Source organism: Mobula birostris, chromosome 6 (assembly GCF_030028105.1).
Source record: "Mobula birostris isolate sMobBir1 chromosome 6, sMobBir1.hap1, whole genome shotgun sequence".
NCBI lineage: Eukaryota > Metazoa > Chordata > Chondrichthyes > Myliobatiformes > Myliobatidae > Mobula > Mobula birostris.
The window spans coordinates 40,949,926-40,962,516 of NC_092375.1; positions in this window are offsets into that span (position 1 = coordinate 40,949,926).

Below are 12,591 nucleotides of genomic sequence, written 5' to 3' on the forward strand. Positions count from 1 at the left end.
AAAGGAGGATACCAAAAGATTTTTTTCAGATACTTAAAGAGTAGGAGAGGTGAAAGTGGATGTTGGCTTGCTGGAAAATGATGCTGAAGATAGCAATAGGGAGCGAAGAAATGGTGCACAAACTTAATTTGTATTTTGCATCAGTCCTCACTATAGAAAACACTAGCAGTATACCAGAAATTAGACAATAAGATATAGGAGCAAAATTAGACCATTTGGCCCATCAAGTCTGCTCTGCCATTTCATCGTGGCTGATCCATTTTTCCTCTCAGCCCCAATCTCCTGCCTTCACACTCTCCCCTGTATCCCTTCATGCCCTGACCAATCAAGAATCTTTCACCTTCTGCCTTATATATACATAAAGACTTGACCTTAAGAGTGTCAGGGGGCAGAAGTGAGTGTAATTGCTATCACTATGTAGAAGGTATGGGAAGCCATGATGTCTGAAGGTAGATAAGTCACCTGGATCAGATGGACTAGACCCCAAGGTTCTGAAAAAAAGTAGCTTAAGAGATTGTGGAGGCATTAGTAATGATCCTTCAAGAATCACTAGATTCTAGGACAATTCTGGAGAACTGGAAAATTGCAAATGCCACTCCGCTCTTTAAGAAGAGACAGGGGCAGAAGAAAGAAAATTATAGGCCACTTAGCCTGACTTCTGTGATTGGAAAGACATTGAAGTCCATTATTCAGGATGAGATTTCAGGGTACTTGGAGACACATGATAAAATAGGCCAAAGTCAACATGGTTTTATTAAGGAGAAATATTGCTTGCCAAATCTGTTGGAATTCTTTGATGAAATAACAAACAGGATAGAGAAAAGAGGGTCAGTAGATGTTGTTTACCTGGATTTTCAGAAGGCCTTTGACAAGGTACTGCACACGAGACTGCTTAACAAGATAAAAGTTCATGGTATTACAGGGAAGATGCTAGCATAGATAGAAAATTTGATAACTGGCAGGAAGCAAAGAATGGGAATAAATGGGGCCTTATCCGGTTCGCTGCCGGAGATTAGTGGTGCTCTGCAGGGACTATGGCTTTGGGGCTATGTTATCAATGTTTTAGATGATGGAATTGATGGCTTTGCGGCCAGATTTGCAGACAATACAAATATAGGTGGAGGGGCAGGTAGTGTTAAGGAAACAGGGAGTCAACAGAAGGACCTGGACAGATTGGGAAAATGGGCAAAGAATTGGCAGATGGAATATAGTGTAGGGAAGTGTGTGGTCATGCAATGCTAGCATTCATTTTGAGGACTAGAATATAAAAGCAAGGACGTAATGCTGAAGCTTTATAATACATTGGTCAGACAGCACCTGGAGTATTGTGAGCAGCTTTGGGCCCATTTTATCTAAAAAAATGTGTGCTGGCATTGGAGATTGTCCAGTGGATGTTCATGAGAATGATTCTGGCAATGAAAGGGTTAAAGTATAAAGAGTGTTGGATGGCTCTAGGTCTGTACTCACTGGTGTTTAGCAGAATTGAAGGGATCTGTTGTGTTCTTCATATTCATACGTACTGTGGGTTACTAATAAAGAGCCATCTTCTCTGTCTCAAATAGAACTTCTATTTAACAACAACCACAACGTTTTTACAATACCACGTTTCTCCATCTTCATCCTTACGCATGCTCAGAACTCTTTCCAATCATGTTCTTACACATCATATCAGCGCATCTTCCTTTCCTTAAAACGAAAAACAATTAGCAACATTGACCAGAGAAAATGCATAATTTGACATGTCTCTATCAGTCTCTCTGGGGGTTTATGAACAAGAGTAGACCTTCTAAGTGGTTCACACAGTTCTTGTGTTTCGTTATTTCCATGTTTTGTCTAGTCTGCATCAGTTAACTGAAACTCTGAAGTTGGCTCTTTCTTGAGGTCTTTGCGATTTCTTCTTAACACTGTTCCTTCTTCTGTTTGGACCATGTACGATCTGGGTTGTACTTCCTCAAGTACTGTAGCTTTCAGTGTCCATGTGTTCATTCTGTCTTGTATCCTTACTTCATCTCCTTGGTGTAGTTCAGGTAATGGACGAGAACATCTGTCAAAGTATGTTTTCTGCTTTGCTTTGTGTTCATCTTTCCATCTTCTCTCTTGTTCTCAATAGCAGAAACCTTCAATGGATCAGGACACACACTCTCATTGCTGATGATATCACCCACAAAGGTAAGTTCAATCACTCCTAGCTGACATTTGTCTCTTTTCAACTTCAGGTTTGCCTTGTGTGTTGCCTCAAAGACTTGTCTGAGTTTGGTGTCGTGCTCTTGTTTAGATCAGCGGTCTCCAACCACCGGGCCGCAAAGCATGTGCTACTGGGCCACGAGGAAACAATATGATTTGGCAATATGAAACGATATGAGTTAGCTGCACCTTTCCTCGCTCCCTGTCACGCCCACTGTTGAACTTAAACGCACGCGAGGTCATCAGTGACCCAAGACGCAAATGACCCATGACGTGCAAAGGAATCTGTCCGTGACCCATTTGTGAATGTCCCTGGTGAATCATCCATGTCAGCGTGGGAAAAAGATCAACTCCTCGAGCTTGCAAATGACGGTGGGCTGAAAAGTATGTTTGACATAACATCTCTGCCGGCATTCTAGATCAAAGTCAAGGCTGAATATCCTGAGAAAGCCACCAGAGCACTGAAAACGTTGCTTCCTTTTCCAACATCATATCGCTGCGAAGCAGGGTTTTCTGCACTGAATGCAATGAAAACTAAATTGCAGAATAGACTGGACATAAGGAACCCCCTTTGAGTAGCGCTGTCTCCCATCACCCCTCGATAGGACCGTCTTGTTGCAGGAAAACAAGCCCAGGGCTCCCACTGATTCAGTGATATTGGTGTTTTGCAATGATTTTATATGTTCATACGAGGAAAATGTGCGCTGTGTGTTTAATATCCAAATGTTACTTAAAATGTTATGATGCTATTGACTTATAAGTGACATAATTCGGTGGTCCCCAGCCTCTGGGCCGCGGACCGATACATTACAGCAAAGAATGCAGCGGTGCAGCGGTGGCCGGAACGCACCCAGCACACCATTAAGAAAAAAGCCAAAATAAACAAGCTAATTAATTAGGCGCCGCCTGGCACGTAAATGTCAGCATAGATCAGAGGCGATTGCCGAATGCTCTCTTTTAATGGCTCGATTCAAGTTTCTTGGATCTAAGCAAATCCTCAGTTTTCCATTTTTCTTAACAACAATGACAAGCGAATTGACCCATTCAGTCAGTTCATCAAGTTTTTTTATGACTCCTAGCCGTTCCATTCTGTCAAGCTCTGTTTTCAGTTGATGTAACGCAAAAGGCACTTTTCTACGTGGATGTACTATGGGTAGCACTGTGTTGTCAATTTTAATCAAGTGCTCTCCTCGAAGACAACCAAGCCCTTTGAACAAGTCCTCATACTCTTTCATAAAGTCACTGTATTTTGACTCTGTGTCACTGTCCAGGACTAATCTCTTTTCACCAAATTCAGTCTCTCATAGGCAGATAAACCCAGTATTGACTGTACATTCTTTGGCACCACCACAAATGAAAGCCTGTGCACAATATTTCTGTGTGATACTTTTGTCACACATATTCCTTTAACTGGAATGTCTGCACCTGAATACCCAGTCACTTTTATGTTTGTTTTATGTAACTTTGGTCTTGGTTTTAATGCATTAAACTCAGATTCTGCAAGAACATTTACTTGTGCTCCAGTATCAAGTTTAAACAGAATATTATTTTGGTTCACTTGCAATGGAATGGTCCAGACTTTCGTACGTTGTTTGTTTTCACAAAGCACATCTATATAAAACTCAAGTTCATTTTCAAGCACTGCATTTACTTGTTTTATTTTCTTTCTACTTCTGCAACAGCATTAAAAATGATTGCAGCTCTCAATGTAAAGTTCTTTAGCCTGTGACGTCACGGTTTCTGAAGCTTTGCAGAGAATCAAAGCTTTTTTCAAGTCTAAGTCTTGTTCTTGTAACAGTCTTTCTCTCAGACCACTATCCAAAATGCCACAAACAATTCTGTCTTTAGTGAGAGTCTGTCAGTTCTCCAAACTCGCATGTTTTACTCCAGTGTCTCAACTCAGTAACATATTGATCAATAGTTTCATCAGCTCTCTGCGTACATGTAAAAAATCTATGCTGCTCGTACGTCACATTACGCTTCAGTATACAAAATGCTTCACATTTGTCCATTATCAATTTTAACTTTAAATTATCTCCATTTTCAAAAATAAAATGATTATATACCTCAATTGCCTCATCACATATTATGTGGAGTAGAAACGCAGCTTTCATTTTTTCCGGATTTCGATCAGCAATGATTGCCGATAAATACAATTCAAAATGTTGCTTAAATTTTCTCCAGTTCTCAGCTACGTTCCCAGACAGTTGAAGTGTCAATGGAGGCTGCAAACCTTCTGTTTGTAAAACTGCTAGCAACACCAAATCAGCTTGAACTCTTTTTTTCAGAAAATTATCTTTGATTCTCCCATGTTAGGAAACGTATTATTCTTCCAGACCAACTTCTGACACCATGTTGTGTTCTTTATATTCATACGTACCATGGGTTACTAATAAAGAACCATCTTCTCTGTCTCAAATATAACTTTTATTTAACAACAACCACAATGTTTTTACAATACCATGTTTCTCGATCTTTCTATCATCCCTGCACATGCTCAGAACTCTCTCCAATCATGTTCTTACACGTCATATTACCACAGGATCTCACTGAAATCTATGAAATATTGAAAGGTCCATATAGAGTGGATGTGGAGAGGATGTCTCCTACAGTGTGGGAGTCTACAACCAAAGGGCACAGCCTCAGAATAGAGGGACATCCATTTAGAACAGAGATGAGGAGGAATTTATTTAGTCAGAGAGGAGTGAATCTGTGGAATTCATTGCCACAGACTGTTGTGGTGTCCCAGTAATTGCGTATATTTAAAGCAGAAGTTGATAGTTTCTTGATTAATCAGGGTGTCCAAGGTCATGGGGAGAAGGCAGGAGAATGAGCTTGAGAGGGATAATAAATCAGCCATTATGGAATGACAGAGCAGACTCAATTGACTGAATAGCCTAACTCTGCTCCTAAGTCTTATGGTCTTATTGACACTTCTACAATATATTTGTGAGTTGAGGTTTCATTGTCTCTACCACGATTGATTTTGAACTATCCAGAGAGGGAAGCTGTTTCCATGAGTCAATACTCCAGTTGACCACAGATTCAAAATCTAGGGCAAAAGCTACAAAGGGGATGTAAGAGAAATGCTTCTTTGCACAGAACTTGAAATCTGAAACCTATTGCCAGTAAGACTGGTGGAAACAGAACTAGATCTTGGCCAACTGGTTCATCCAAAAGGGCCCAATATATGTGTCAGGGTTGGGTCAGGTTGTGTGCTTTTGGTTTCGCCTGAGCTGGAACAGCCAAGCAACTCAGTACTGCCTTAATAAAGCCCTCCCCTCCATTCCTCCACCACATGGTTGAACAGCCTGTTGTTCATCTCTAATATTTTTACAAAAAAGACATGAAAGAACAATCAATAAGTACGTTTGATTATCAGATTTCCACTGATAGTTAGATCAGACGTGACAAAAGTCATGTCCTTGGACTGAGTTGAGTTCACGTTGACTGGCACCAAGCTGGAATCTGATCAAGTTGATTTTTTTCTGCTTGAGTAAACAATAAAATAGAATCAATGGAAAATTTCAGATGGGAAGTGGGTAGACATTTGATTGAAGATAATTTTCGGAGCTATGAGAATAGCATACAAAAATTAAGTGACTGAACTGCTTTGCCAGGATCTGATACAAAACTGATGATATAAATGGCCTTTTCCTGTGTTCTAAGAATTCCTTGATTCTATGAGAGAAGCAGTTTTCCAGTAAGGTGATGGCACGCTGGGAATGCAGGGGCCACTCCAGGTCTAATTAAAGATGTATTTGTTCACCTTGTATTTCTTGTTTTTGATCTCAAGGCACTGCTGGATACTGAGAATATCAAGTTCTGCGGGACTATCCCATCAGTGAATTACTCGATAGCGATCAAGCTGAACTTATTGTGTACCATTATGTTGCTGTGTACCATTGGATGGTGTGTGGTCCAAAAAGGTGGTGTGAGTGATTGTCTTAGACATTTTTATTGTGATTGCGAGACCCTGTTGGACATTGGTAACCTAGAACACTACAAGTCCATTTCACTGTTCCGTGGCGAGATCTATGGCAGGGGAGCTGTGCTGCCTCGGTTGTGGAGAGAACTAGGCCTAGGACGTGGGGTCACCTGTTGGAGTTGCGCAGGAGAGGAGACACTGAGGAGGTGTCGGGGAGGCCTCTGAAGGTGTGCTGCAATCTGTTCTTAGTTGGGGAGCAGATCATTCCTGTCGGTGCTGCCCTCTGGTGTTTGCTCGGTGCTGGCCTCCTGTGTTCACTCGGTGCTGGCCTCCTGTGTTCGCTTGGTGCTGGCCTCCTGTGTTCGCTCGGTGCTGGCCTCCTGTGTTCGCTCGGTGGAAGAACAAGCTGGACAGTCAGGGACCTGGGCTGTATTTTATTTTGTTTGTGACTGTACTGTGTGTTTCTCTGAAATCATACTCATATGTTCTTTTTGTGCTACGTGCTATTAACCATGTGCTGTTGGTACTGTGTTTTGCACCTTGGCCTCAGAGGAACGCTGTTTTGTTCGGCTCTGTTCATGGATGGTTGAATGACAATTAAACAAACTTGAACTTGAATTTGAAATTTACCTTTTAAATGCTCTGAGGGGTTCACGCTGACAACGCAGGTTCATACTCAGATTCAGATTTGGATTCATTTAATGATCACATGTACATCAAAACATACAGTGAAATGCATTAACAACCGACACACCACACGTTCCGACACCAACACTGCACCATACTCACAGAACAACACAAGCAACATCAACAGCAGGATTAACAGCAACACAACAAGAGCAGCAAAGCAAGCCCTTACCTCCGTCCCACCCACACACAGTCAGTCCCCTCCTCCCAGAACAGACCATCTCCGAGCCTTCAATCTCCAGTGGACTCATGGACTCACAGACACTGGGCCTTTGACTTCCCCACACCCAGGGCTTTGACCATCAGGCCTCGACTTCCAGACTTCCGGTCGACCTTCATAACTTGACCTTTGGTATGAACTCCATGTCTTGCCAATGATGATGAATGAGACTCTGTACGAGGACCCTGTACTCCAGACCTTGAAATCCAGTCTTGCCAGCTCACATTTCTAGGAGCTCTCCAGCTCTCATGCCTCCTTCTGCATTGAACTCCCATTCAGAACCTGCTGATGACTCATTGACCTGTGGGGCCATCAGCTCTGCTGGGTCGACATCTGACCAAAGTTGTCCTTCATCATATATCTACATGGTGGCCAGAGCACAGATCTAGACTCTTGCTTGACCTCTAATTCCCCCACACCCCAGTCTTTAATCCCTAACCTGACCACTAGCCCCCTTTCTTTCCACAACAGCATCCCCATGAATGTAAAAATAAACTAAGTTTGAGTCACGAGCTCAATGGACGCAGCAGTTCAGCACCATCTTGTCTAGAAGCAAGGTACAGCATCGCAAACCTGGTGAAAGAATGCCGAGTTTTTGACTGACAGGTGAACTGACAGAGTGATGAAGAAAGCTGACAGTGCGTTGGAAATTCTAGCATGGTATGTATGAGGTCATGTATGCTGTCTTCTTGTAAACATTAAGTCAAGCTAATCATCTCTGCAATTTACCAGAGCGTGATTCCAACACTTCTGGCCTCTGGAAAAGGGAGCAATTCAATTTTATAAAGTGTGGTTTTAGGATTAAAACAGCTTTTCTGATATAGTTCAAAGCATCGTGGTTTAACTCATTTTTTCTGCAGACTCAGATATCTCTCAGACTTGCACTTTCCAGGATGGCCTGAAGGACCTGATACAGCTAACCCTGAAAATATAAAGAACAGGCTACTGTCAAATACAAAGCACAGGCGAACACTCAGACAAAAAGCACTGGCGAACACTCAGGGAAAAAGCACTGGTGAACACTCAGATATAATACACAGGCGAACACTCAGGGAAAAAAAGCTCAGGCGAACACTCAGACAGAAAGCTTAGGTGAACACTCAGATATAAAACGCAGGTGAACACTCAGATATAAAACGCAGGCGAACGCTCAGATATAAAACACAGGTGAACACTCAGATATAAAACGCAGGTGAACACAGATATAAAACACAGGCGAACGCTCAGATATAAAACACAGGTGAACACTCAGATATAAAACACAGGTGAACACTCAGATATAAAACACAGGCCAACTCTCGGAAAGAAAGCTCAACTGAACACTCAAATATAAAGTTCTGACGAGAACACAACTATTTCTGTAAACAGAATTATCTCAAGTATGTACTGCTCCATCATTTAGTCAAATTATGAGAGAATTGATCATTCCTGCTTACTTCTACTAAACTTCCACCCCTTTATCATCAATCCTTTTACTGCTGCCTTAAAAACATTTAAAGATTTTGCTGCTGACATCCTTTAAGGAAAGAGTCATGATCCTCTGTCTCATCTCTGTATTAAGTGGGTGATCCTTTTAGTTTGAGAAGGTAAAGCTTCATTCCTCCTCAATTGAAATTCCAAGGGATACAAGCCTAACTCATCAAATCTTTCCATAAGAACACAAGACCAAAAGACATAGGAGCAAAATTAGGCTTTTCAGCCCATCGAATCTGCTCCACCATTCCATCATTCTCCTGCCTTCTCCCCATAATCTTTCATGCCCTGACTAATCAAGAACGTATCAGCCTCTGCCTTAAATGCACCTAGTGATCTAGCCTCCACAGCCACCTGTGGCAATGAATTCCACAGATTTCCCACCTTGTGGCTAAAGAAATTGCTCCTAATCTCCATTGTAAATGGACATCCCTTTATTTTGAGGCTGCGCGCTCTGGTCCTAGACACCCTCACTATAGGAAATATCTCTTCACATCCACTCTATCTAGGCCTTTTAACATTTGATGGGTTCCAATGAGATACTCTCTCGTTCTTCTGAACTCCAGCATGTACAGACCCAGAGCCTTAACTTCTCCTCTCAAATTGCACAGTGAATTCTATCGTACAATGATCACTGTTACCTAAGGGTTCCATTTCCTTAAGCAACCTAATCATATCCAGTTCATTACACAACACCCAGTCCAGAATAACTGACCCCCTAGTGGGCTCAACCACCCGCAGCTCCAAAAAGCCACCTCAGAGGCATTTCACAAATCCTCTCTCTTGGGATCCAGCATCAGCTTGATTTTCCCAATCTATCTGCATATTGAAATCCCTCATGACTACGTTACATTGCCTTTTTGACATGCTAGTTTTTATATCTTTTCCTCGTGAGGCAAACAGCCCATTCCAGGGTCTGAAGTATAGTCTTATACATGAAGCATCAATTCTGTTTCTCTTTCCTCAAATTGGCAAATGATTCCAGTGTTTTCTGTTTTCTTGCAGTTACTAACCTAGTAAAACTCCTCTAAAAAGGTTCCAGTGCGTTAGCAATCTTCCTGCTCACAGTACTCCAGGTACATAACTCAAGCATCATCTCAAAGCAAGGTATAACCTTCCTGCTTTTGTATTCAATTTCCCTTCCAATAAACAAAGTTTGTTAGTTTTCTAATAACTCACTATTACCACATGCCAGACATTTACAAATCATGCACTATCACACCCAGATCCCCAAAACACAGCCAGATCTCCTGGTATCTCTCACTATTAAGGTAAAAGGCACCTTTATTAATTTTCCTGCATAAATAGACAAGTCCATATTTTCCCACATTACACACAACTTGCCAGATCTTTGCCCATTTATTTTGCCTATCCGTATCATTTTGTAGCCTCATGTTCTCTAACTTTTCTACCTATCCTCATTCATCACCACAGCTAGCAGCCTTACCTTCACTGCCTTCAGCCGTATCATTTATATTAATTGTGAAAAAGCAATGATCCCCCAAAAGGACTCCAGATTAATTTACTCCCAATTTTGCAGTGATATGCAGGATTCCACCAATTTGTGCATCGTTATTTCAAAATCAAATCAATTGGTAACTTTTTAATGTGCACTGTTCAAATAATCTGGACTTGATTATTCACACTGTTCACATAAAAATAGTAGACATTATTCCTGTATTCCGAAAAAATGGAATTTCTGCTTTGATTATGTTGCCTTGATGAAGACTCCCACCCACCCTAGACTTACTATCTTCTCCCCTCTCCCATCAGGTAGAAGACACAAAATCCTGACATCACACACCACCAGGATCAAGGACAGTTTCTATCTCACTTTTATAAAACTATTGAACAGTCCTCTGGCACATTAAGATGGACTCTTAACCTCACGATCTACCCCGTTATGGCAATGGACTTTATGCTTGGCTGCACTGTACTTTCTCTGTAACCATAACACTTTATTCTGCATTCTGTTATTGTTTTCCTTTGTATTCTATATCAATGTACTGATTTAATAAAATTATCTGTACAGACACCATGCAAAACAAAGTTTATCACTGTACCTCGGTGTATGTGACAATACTAAACCAATTTACCAGTTTACCAATCCACTTACAACCTACACATTTCTATCTTCACCTACAGAAAGTGGATGTCAGGTGCAATCTAAGACCGCCACGTGGTAGTCTCAGTAGATCAAGCTATTTTATCATTGTAGTCTTTATTTAAAACAACAAACTTCGAAAAGGGAGAGTTGACTGGGCCTTCAGGACTGACATCAAGCTGCTTAAATATCTCTCAACATTCACAGAGTGTGCTAAAGCTAGCATAATGTGCTTTCTTCTGCATTTGTTTGCTGAAATACGAATTGAATGGGTTGCTTCGTGGTGATATTGCCGTCAATACTCCATTAACAGCCTGCAGTGTTGTCAACAGCTGCCACACCAGTGTCACTTATCTCAACACAGGAAGGACGTGAAATGCCCTAAATGAGTCCACATTTGTACGGTGTTAGTGACCTCAGAAGCATTTGTAACAAAAGCATAAGTTTAAAACTAAAATCATTTGGATCTAGCCTCTAGCCTCTAGCCTCTGTTCCGTCAGCCTAAGTTTATGGAACTGATGTTAGAGACTAATCTAACAAATCTAATCTATCAAATCTAATGTTTTGAGAGGCTGGTGTTGAATCATATCAGCTCCTGTCTGAGTGGTGACTTGGATCTGCTCCAATTTGCCTACCGAAGCAGCAGGTCAAGAGCAGATGCTATCTCATTGGCTCTTCACACAACCCTGGAGCATCTGGACAGCAAAGATGTATATATCAGGATGCTCTTTATCAATTACACCTCAGCATTTAACCCCATTATCCCCTCAAAACTAATCAGTAAATTCCAAGACCTGGGCCTCAATAATCCCTTGAGCAAGTGGATCCCGGATTCCCCCACTTGCAGACCCCAGTTTGATCGGATTTGCAGAAACATTTCCTCCACAATCTCCATCAGCAGAGGAGCACTGTAGGGATGTGTGCTTAGCCTCCCGCTCTACTCACTTTACACCTATAACTCTGTGGCTAAGTACAGCTCCAACACCATATACAAGTTTGCTGATGACGCCGCTGTTGTGGGCCCTATCAAAGATGGTGATGAATCAGCATTCAGGTGAAAGATTGAAAATTTGGCTGAGTGGTTTCATAACAGCAATCTCTCACTCAATGTCAGCGAGACCAAGGAAATGACTGTAGACTTTGGGAGAGGGAAACTAGAGCTCCATGAACCAGTATTCATCGGATGATCAGAGGGGAAGGGGGTCATTAACTTTAAATTCCTGGGTGCCACAAGCTTAGAGGACCTGCTCTGGACCCATCACATAAATATAATTGTGAAGAAAGCATCACAGTGCCTTTACTTCCTCAAGAGGCTGTAGAGATTCAGCACATCAACAAAAACCTCGGCAAATTTCTAGAGATGTATGGTATACAGCATCCTGACTGGTTACTTCACAGCCCAGTTTGGGAACACCAATGTCTTTGAGTGGAAAATCCTACAAAAGGTAATGGATTCGGCCCAGTACATCACAGATAAAACCTTCCCAACCACTGAGTGCATCTACATGAAACATTGCCGTAGAAAAGCAGCATCCATCATCAAAGATGCTCATCACCCAGGCCAGGCTCTTTTCTCATGGCTGCCATCAGGTAGGAGGTACAAGTGCCTCAGGACTCACACCACCAGGTTCAAGAACAGTTACTACTCCTCAGCCATCAGGCTCTTGAACAACAGGGGATAACTACACTCATTTAAGGACTCTTTTATCTTGTTATTTCTTGCTCGTTATTTATTGCTATTTATTTATATCGACACTTGCACTGTTTATTGTCCATTGTTTAGGGTTACTGTTCTATAGATTTGCTGAGTATGCCTGCAGAAAAAGAATCTCAGGGTTGTATGTGGTGACATGTATGTACTCTGATAATAAATTTTACTTCGAACTTTGAACTCATTTGACATATCTAAAATGGACATGAAAGTTCTCTTGGCATGACATTCAGGGAATTTTCACTACTGGCCAAGATTACCTCTGCCAGACTTTCCTAATGGTG